Source organism: Triticum dicoccoides, chromosome 2A, assembly GCF_002162155.2.
Source record: "Triticum dicoccoides isolate Atlit2015 ecotype Zavitan chromosome 2A, WEW_v2.0, whole genome shotgun sequence".
Taxonomy (NCBI): Eukaryota; Viridiplantae; Streptophyta; class Magnoliopsida; order Poales; family Poaceae; genus Triticum; species Triticum dicoccoides.
In genome coordinates, this window is record NC_041382.1 from 407,677,169 (window position 1) to 407,685,627 (window position 8,459).

General features: G+C 42.2%; 1 long non-coding RNA gene across 2 annotated transcripts; it reads right to left on the minus strand.

Annotated features, from left to right (window-relative positions):
* Nucleotides 1-3,228: 3,228 nt before the first annotated feature.
* On the minus strand, nt 3,229-7,349 carry LOC119359412. Of its 2 annotated transcripts, none has more exons than XR_005172522.1 (4): nt 7,086-7,349; nt 6,543-6,833; nt 6,247-6,362; nt 3,229-3,928 (listed from the first exon to the last, which is right to left on the minus strand). It is a non-coding gene; the product is annotated as an uncharacterized LOC119359412 (long non-coding RNA). The 2 variants fall into 2 exon arrangements; XR_005172521.1 differs by lacking the exon at nt 7,086-7,349 and adding an exon at nt 6,934-7,021.
* Between the last annotated feature and the right edge of the window lie 1,110 nt (nt 7,350-8,459).

Below are 8,459 nucleotides of genomic sequence, written 5' to 3' on the forward strand. Positions count from 1 at the left end.
CGTGGCCTCCCTATTGGTTGCTTGATGTAGGGTCCAAGTCTCCTGGATCTTGTTCGTTCCAAAAATCACGTTCCCAAAGGTTTCATTCTGTTTGGACTCCGTTTGATATTCCTTTTCTTTGAAATCCTAAAATAGGCAAAGAAAACAGCAATTCTGGGCTGGGCCTCCGGTTAATAGGTTAGTCCCAAAAATAATATAAAAAGTGGATAATAAAGCCCAATAATGTCCAAAACAGAAGATAAATATAGCATGGAGCAATAAAAAATTATAGATAAGTTGGAGACATATCACAAATCCTAATCTCTAAATACGTCAACCCAACAAGTACCTTTGGAGACACCTATAAAGCACCTTTATATCACCCAGTTACGTTGTGACGTTTGGTAGCACACAAAGTGTTCCTCCCGTAAACGGGAGTTGCATAATCTCATAGTCATAGGAACATGTATAAGTTATGAAGAAAGCAATAGAAACAAACTAAACGATCAAGTGCTAAGCTAACGGAATGGGTCAAGTCAATCACATCATTCTCCTAATGATGTGATCCCGTTAATCAAATGACAACTCTTTGTCTATGGCTAGGAAACATAACCATCTTTGATTAACGAGCTAGTCAAGTAGAGGCATACTAGTGATGCTCTGTTTGTCTATGTATTCACACATGTATCATGTTTCCGGTTAATACAATTCTGGCATGAATAATAAACATTTATCATGATATAAGGAAATAAATAATAACTTTATTATTGCCTCTGGGGCATATTTCCTTCATTTGCATCATTAATTTTTACTATAATATACCCTATTTCAATGATATATTTCATAATATGATGCAATTCTAGTGTCTTTTCTCTTTTAAAATGCAAGATATAAAAAGAGATGGGAATTACCAACAGTTGGAAGTGACCTGAAAATGCAACACAATAGAAAGTCTTCATCATCATTAACATCCCGTTCAACGTGGGGATCATCATCTTCATCATTATCTTCACTAGCACCATCTCATCTCCAGACCATAATTCTTCTCTTCTGCTTAATCTTTGTATCTAACCTCGGATTGGTACCCCGGGAGTGCCTGTAGTGTTGATTATATCTTGTAGTTGAGGTTAGTTGGTTTAATTGGTGAAAAATTGTTGTGTTCTTATTGTTAATCATATGTTTATACCCACTGATCATGATCCATATGATGAGTTGTGAGTAGTTTCATTAGTTCTTGAGGACATGAGAGAAGTCTTGTTATAATAGTAATCATGTGAAGTTGATTCTTATTCAATGTTTTGATATTATGTTGTGTTGTTCTTCCTCTAGTGGTGTGAACGTCGACTACATAACACTTCATCATCTTTGGGCCTAGGAGAAAGCTTGTGAAATTAGTTTGTAGATGATGGGTTGCGGGAGTGATAGAAACCTAAACCCTAGTTAGTGAATTATTCCGTAAGGGGCTGTTTTGTATCCAATTGCTTAATGCTATGATTAGATTTATCTTAACTATTTCTCTAATAGTTGCGGATGCTTGCATGGAGACTTGGAGAGTATAATCATAAGAAGCTACTTGTTCAAGCTAGGAAAGTAACTTAGATCCGGTCCACCCATGTAACACTTATCATGGCAATGAAAGTTAAATCAATGAATCATGGTGAAACTTGGTGAAACTCCCACGTGTCCTCAAGAGCATTTTAGTCACTATAAGAAACACCTTCGCTTGTTCTTAGCATAATTAAGGGTTTGACCAGTTGTTGCATTTTTTTTACTATTGTTACTTGTTAACTTGTTATAAATTATCTTGCTACCAAACTATTTATCAAAACAGTTTTGCTAAAACACATCTAGATGTGCTATAAGTATTGCACATCTAAGTCCAATGTCATTGATTTTACGCTAAGATTCGTGCAAGCATTTTCTTTTGTCCATTTTTTTAATTTGATTAAGTCATTTAGATGTGCAATAGTTAGGGCACATCTAGATGCACCATAGACAGGCCCTCTTATAACACTTGAAGTGAAACCTTGCTGAAAACTGCATATCAATTCCTTTTGCTACTCATTGAGTTTGACACTCTTACTTATCGAAAGGACTAGGATTGATCTGCTATACTTGTGGGTCATCATCCATCTTGTTTCTTATGTCAGCAACAATTGCAAAGAGAGCAAATCTATTTGGAACATTAGAATTTATTAGCGTGATAACTTGGGAGCAATTAGTCCCAATGCAGAGAGGACCTCTGTATACATGCATCAATTCCGAAAATCCAATCTACGCCGAAATAGCATGAACCTCCTCAACAGCTTGGTACCACGACATGCATTTGCAGATTGACAATGCAACATTCCTCTCATATCCCTAACGACAATCCCTGCACTAGCTTGGCCTATCTCATGAATAAAGGATGCATATGCATTTAGGGGCTGTTTGGTTAGTGCCCAGGACTGCCCTGCCAAATTGAGGGCGTGCCATTTTTTTGCCGTAGAATTCTGTCGCCCCTGCCAAGCCAAAGCATGGGCACAAAAAGTAAAGAGGAGGTGTACTAGTGACCAAAACATTGGAAGGGTAAGAAAACGCCGGCACCAATCGAAAGGCCCTCCTAGGCTGGTGGTCGACGCCAAAATATTGGTATGGCAGCGCTCAGCTGTCATCCAAACATACCCTTAGCTTCCAGGCTCCTAATTTCTGTGGCAACCACTGATTGTCATCAATGACCTGCAACATGCATAGGAATTCTGCATGGGAATGGAACTTATCGGTCGACCCATGATAAGGGATAAATCGGTCAGTTTATCGGCATATCAGCCGATTTATCGCCACATCGGCTTATTTATCGGCCGATTTATCTTAGTGGCCAGATGCTGGTAAGAGATAAATCGTCCGATTTATCGGAGTACCAGAAGATATCTTGAACACTGCCCTCCGGTGCTAGTGCCTAGTGAATTTCCTCTATGTATTTGATTAGGAAGTTTTTGGATACTGTCACAAACCTTTGTCGTCCTCGTGTACAACATTATTCATAAGGTGCCATGCCCTCCGAGATATCAACATAATTTTAAGATGAACTAGACCATGATGGCGCACATTGCAGCGCCCTTCTATTTTTTCTATAGAATGGTAGGAATTTTCTTACATGAAACATTTAAGTTAAATGTGTATAAACTTTCTGCAAATCATGTTTGTATAGTTACCCAATATTTCATGGGTGATATGCATGAGGTGCCCATCTTGCTCAAGCCCATCTCGAAAACAAAAGGTAGACATATTTAAACTGTATAAATGAACAGTTGAATTAAAATGCCTTGCTCTTAGCAGGATGCCACATGGTATGACTTACATCCTAATTAATAGCATAAAGCAAAGCACATTCAATTAATCCCAATATACAACACAACTGTCGGACAATCATAACATATCCTACTTTTTATAGAGTTAGGCTGGTTGTCGATCTACCCCCCTTCGGGTTGGGTGAAAATTAATTCTGATGGATCGCTATCTTCAGATGGAAGAGCTGGAGCTGGCATGGTGTTATGAGATGACAACGGACCTATTTTTTTCCTTCTTGCATAGAACTTTTCTCCTACCAGGATGATTTAGAATCAGACTTATGTGCTTGTAGCCAGGGCTTATCATTGGCCTTCAGAGGAGTGACCTTCCCGTGGTGATTGAAGTGGTCTCTCTTAAGTTACAAATATGATTCAAACCAGCGACATGGATAGATCGATGTATTCCTTTTTGGTGAAAGAAATAAAGCACCTCTTGAGTCTTCGTATAATTAGTATTACTCATGTTAGGCACTCCCAAAATAAAGTTAGCAACTTTCTGGCAAACTCTGCTTGCTTAGAAAGTAGAAATATAAGTTGATTGTGCTCTGATCCCCCAGGTGTCGTTGAGTTGAATCCTGTTGATTGTATACTGTTGTGATTGCTTAATACAAGTGGTCTACCTGCAAAAAAAAAGGTTTGGTGTCTTCAGTCAACCGGAATTACGCTGGTTAGAAAACATATTCCAACATATAGGAACAACTTAAAAGGGATGAAAACTAAAACATGATGACTTCATATTTTCACATAATAGCATTAAAATATTTGGCTTACAAATACCGTTTCATTCAAGAAACAAGACAATAAATCTCCTAAATTTCATCACTATAAAGCACGTCTTTTTGTTTGAATCTTTAATTTTGGTCAACGTCATCTCCTTTTTAGATCAATATATTAACTGCAGTCTTTTGCTGAACGATACTTGCATGATCACGAGTCAAGATTGTTGAATGAAATATATAGATTTTTATTCTATTAAATGTGCCTTGATAGATCAGAAATGAAAGTAGAGGTTACTAAGTAACAGACATAATAGCTACCTTTTGCATTTTTCTAGTGTGCCATATATGAATTTGAGAGCTTGACTTATATAGCACTGTAATTGGATTAACAAAAATAACATGGCTACTTAGCGCACTCTGCACTTTGTCAAACAATACTGGAGCAGGGCATGAAGTGAGGGACACAAATAATGTAGAAACTTAGTGCATGAACAACTGCCTATTTAGTGCTTCCATACGAAAATAATCTCACAATTTGACCATTAACACTCTCAACAATTGGAAGACGTGGGTGTTGGAACATTATACTCACAGACAACAAATCACTCAAACTGAAAGCATTGCCTCAAATTGAATTAGATTCTTTCTCGATAAGTGAATTGATAACCCTTTCCATGGCCATCTAACATGAAACAAATATGATAAAGGAGAGTATAGATGGAAGATCCTAACACATACATGTGGGTACAAGAAGAATTCAATTACGGATTCCACTTCACAGTTTATTGAAGAATGAAAAAGAATATACATGACACATTTAGAATATCCAAGGCCCGATAAATGTTAAAAAAAAGTGAGAGGTAGCTAGGTAAGACAAATGACTATCCTGGCTACATATTATATGCATGCTGCCGAGACTTTGTTCTATAGCATTTGCCAACATAAATACCATTAATAGGTACTTTGCTCTATAGCTTTTCCGTTCCCCCACGGGCGAACGGCCGCGCATCGGGCCTCCTCCCTCCAGGCTCCCCCCTTCCTTCTTCCTTCTCGCCGCCGTCGCCGGCGCCCGCGGCCGGCTTGGCCCTGGGGCTGCTGGTGGCGGCGGCCTCCTGGCCCTTTCCCTCCCGGTCGCTCTCCGGCGCGGGCGGAGCGGCTCCAGGGGGTGCATCTAAGCGGCGGCGGTCTGGCGTGGCGGTGGGGCTCCGTGGCGCATGCAGGCGAGCTACTGGGCGGCGGCGGGATCTAGCGTCGTCCGCTCGGCCCAGATCTGGGCCCTGCAGGCCCCATCTGGGCCAGGGCGGGCTGGCGGCGGGGATGGATCCGATGTGGCTTCTGGGAGGCGGCGGAGATGCGACGCGTGGCTGGGTGCCGGCGGCGACGACACTGGTCTGCTGCATCGCGGCCGACGGAGTTTAACGGGCCCTCTTCGGGCCTGGCTGGGCCAGGGGTGGCCCGGCATGCCCCGCTGCCGCGTCCAGGCGGCTACCACGATGGTGCCGGAGGCACGGGCCTCCCGCACGACGGCGGTGGAGGTGGTTCCCTCCCGCTCGGTGTCGATGTTGCTGCTCCCGTCGTGGTGAGCTTCTCTCCGGTCCTCTTGGCCTCGTGGTGGTGTTCGTAGTGAGGCGGCGTGGGTGGCGGCGCTACTGCGTTGGCGCATGGTGATGGGCGATGGTTGGGCGGTCGGTTCAGTTCGGTTGGGCGGTTGGGGCTGGAATGCGGGAGAAATCCCTGCCGGCTTCGGCCCCGACGCGGTGACACCTGCGAGTGCCACCATTCCTCCCTGGAGGGTGTCGGTGGTATCCACCCCACCTCCCTCTGCGTGCCCGGGGAAACCTGAGGACTCGTCTGGGCAGCAGCGTCGTCGGCGTCACATCCCTTCTTGGAGGTGCTGCTTGGTATGCGGCGGATCGGAGCCTCGGCATGTGGTGTTTTATTTCCGGTGGGCACCGCGGTGGCGGGTCATCCGCGCTTTGCCAAGCTGCCGTCGTTGGCATTTGTTTCTTCTTCTTTTTCTCTTGGTGTGTTGTGCTGCTCGCCACAGCGTTACCTGTACTCGGTGTTGGTTGCTTTGGAATACAAAGCAGGGGGGAAACCCTTTTTCAGTAACGCTGGGCTTATACTTCAGTTCTGATGAGTAATTAAATATTGAAAATCACTCGCTACAAGCAATCAAAATACAGTCACCAAATAAGAATTAAGAAAAAGTATCGTACCTTCACCTTTGCATTCCTAGAAAGCAAGGCATTCCCCAATACAGAGGGACTTCAAAAGCAGGACAAATATGAATTGATCCTCACCGTCCTCATGTCGTTTATTTAGAACAGAAAAGCTGAAAAGAACATGGTTAATCTAAGCCAACTCTGCACTTTGTGCAAGATTTTGGAACCCAAACAAATAATCTCACACTATAACTACACTTAGAAAAATACCATAACTTTACCATTGCATTCCCAGAAACTGAGGCATGCCCAAATAGGGCTTCAAAATTGAAACATGTGAAGGAAAATACCTTCAAACAGAAGACCCTGATCCATACCGTCCTCAAGTTGTTTATGTAGAATAGAAAAGCTGAAAAGAACATGGTTACTCTGAAGTCATCTCTGTATTTTGTGAAAGAAGGACCCGAGCAAGTAACCTCAGGTTGTAACTATTAGCACTTTGAACAATTGGAAGATGCTGCGTTTAAGCATGTATTATTCTCATGCAAGAAATCATTATGGTGAAAGCAGTGCCTCGCCTTTCAATGCAGCAGAATCAGCCAACCGTGAAACCGAGATCCAATCGATCGAGATCAGAGAACCTGCTTTTATTTGAAAGCACAAAGAACAACATAAATAAATAAATAAAAATCTTTAACTCAATGCAGAATTGGGGGTAGGATGGAAGTAGGAAGGAGAGACCATTCGCTAAAGAAGGAAGACGAATCAGCAACCTGAGCGTCAACCATAGTTGTTGCGGAACTGAGGAGGGGAATGGGCAAGGAGAAGATAGATAGTGGAGATTATATGGACGCGAGAGTAAAGGACGAGCGTGAATTGACAATGTAACTGACCTGCAATTATCCACCGGCCTCTCATATCCATGGCCATTAATGGCCTCTTGTAATCGTGATTCAATTACTGAATCGACAGAGTCAAATCGACAGCGGATGATCCGCTGGCTCGGGCACGACATCGTGGAATCGCCAGAAGACAACCTCGTCGGGCGCCTCGGCCCCATGTGAGGCAGACCCGCCCTGAACCTAGGCGCGGTCCCCATGGATCCTCCCTCCGGCATCGATCGTCAGTCGTGACACAGGGTCGTGGGAGTTGTGGAAGTTGTCCGAACGAAACGACGGGTGCTCCTAGTCGGCGCCTTCTGCGCCGATTAGCATAACTGGCTCCTGCAGAAGTAGAATGTTGGGCTGATTCTTTGTTCGGCCCAAATTCTAGCGCGTTTGCACTGTTTCAGCGCTAGTTCACTGTTTGTTCTGTTTGGACTGTTTCAGCGCTAGTTCATCGGTTCCTTCTACTGTTTCGTCAATATACTTTGAACTGGAAATTTCTATAAGATTATGTTCGATGGGAGAAAATGCGTGAACGAAAAAATGGTATGAATTTTCATAACAATAAAAAATCTCCATAAAATCACAGAATAGCTGCTGAATGAATTATTTCAGAATTTGGTAGTGGCTTGCAGTAGTTTACTGGTTTGAAAGGAAATTTTATTCTAATTAGTACAACTGAATTAAAAAACAGTTAGTTCTCCATAAGTAAAATCATACTGGCAGGGGGTGTATTACTTAGAACAACTACACTAGTGGAAGCCAGAAACAAGTTAAGAATGGCTGGTGTTGACCCTTGTTTCGATATTGAAATGTGAAGCTCGCCGAAAATATGATCTCATCCATTTTACACCTTCAAGTGGTCCTGAAAAATTCAAAAACAGAATACATTTAGTCTCTTAATATAAAATATACATCTGAATATGGACTGGGTCATGTGAAAAAAGTGTACTAGTTTTCAAAAACACACTTCTTTTAGAGTGTACCTTTCAGCTGTTCATTCTACTGATTGTGCAAAGTCCTTTTATTTGAAAGACCGGAAACCCTGAAGAATAAAAGCAGAAACAGATTGATTGAATTTTTGGTTTATACTTCCCTTAGTAACAAAGTTGCTTTAAGAGAAGTATGAAAATTCAAGGAGGTGTTTATAACTTACGTGGTTTTGAAGAAATGATCTCACGACTGGTAGTTGGACCTCGCTATTTTGGTAGGTTATAATCTCATACAAAAATATTTCGCGCATAGCTTGGAGATCAACCTGTTTTGCACAGTTGTGATTATCATCTGAATATTTTTTCTTCTATGAGATGAAAGAATTGCAATTAGAATATGTTGTTTAGAAGATAAGAAACTCTTACAGTAGAGAATCCAAGAACTCCCATG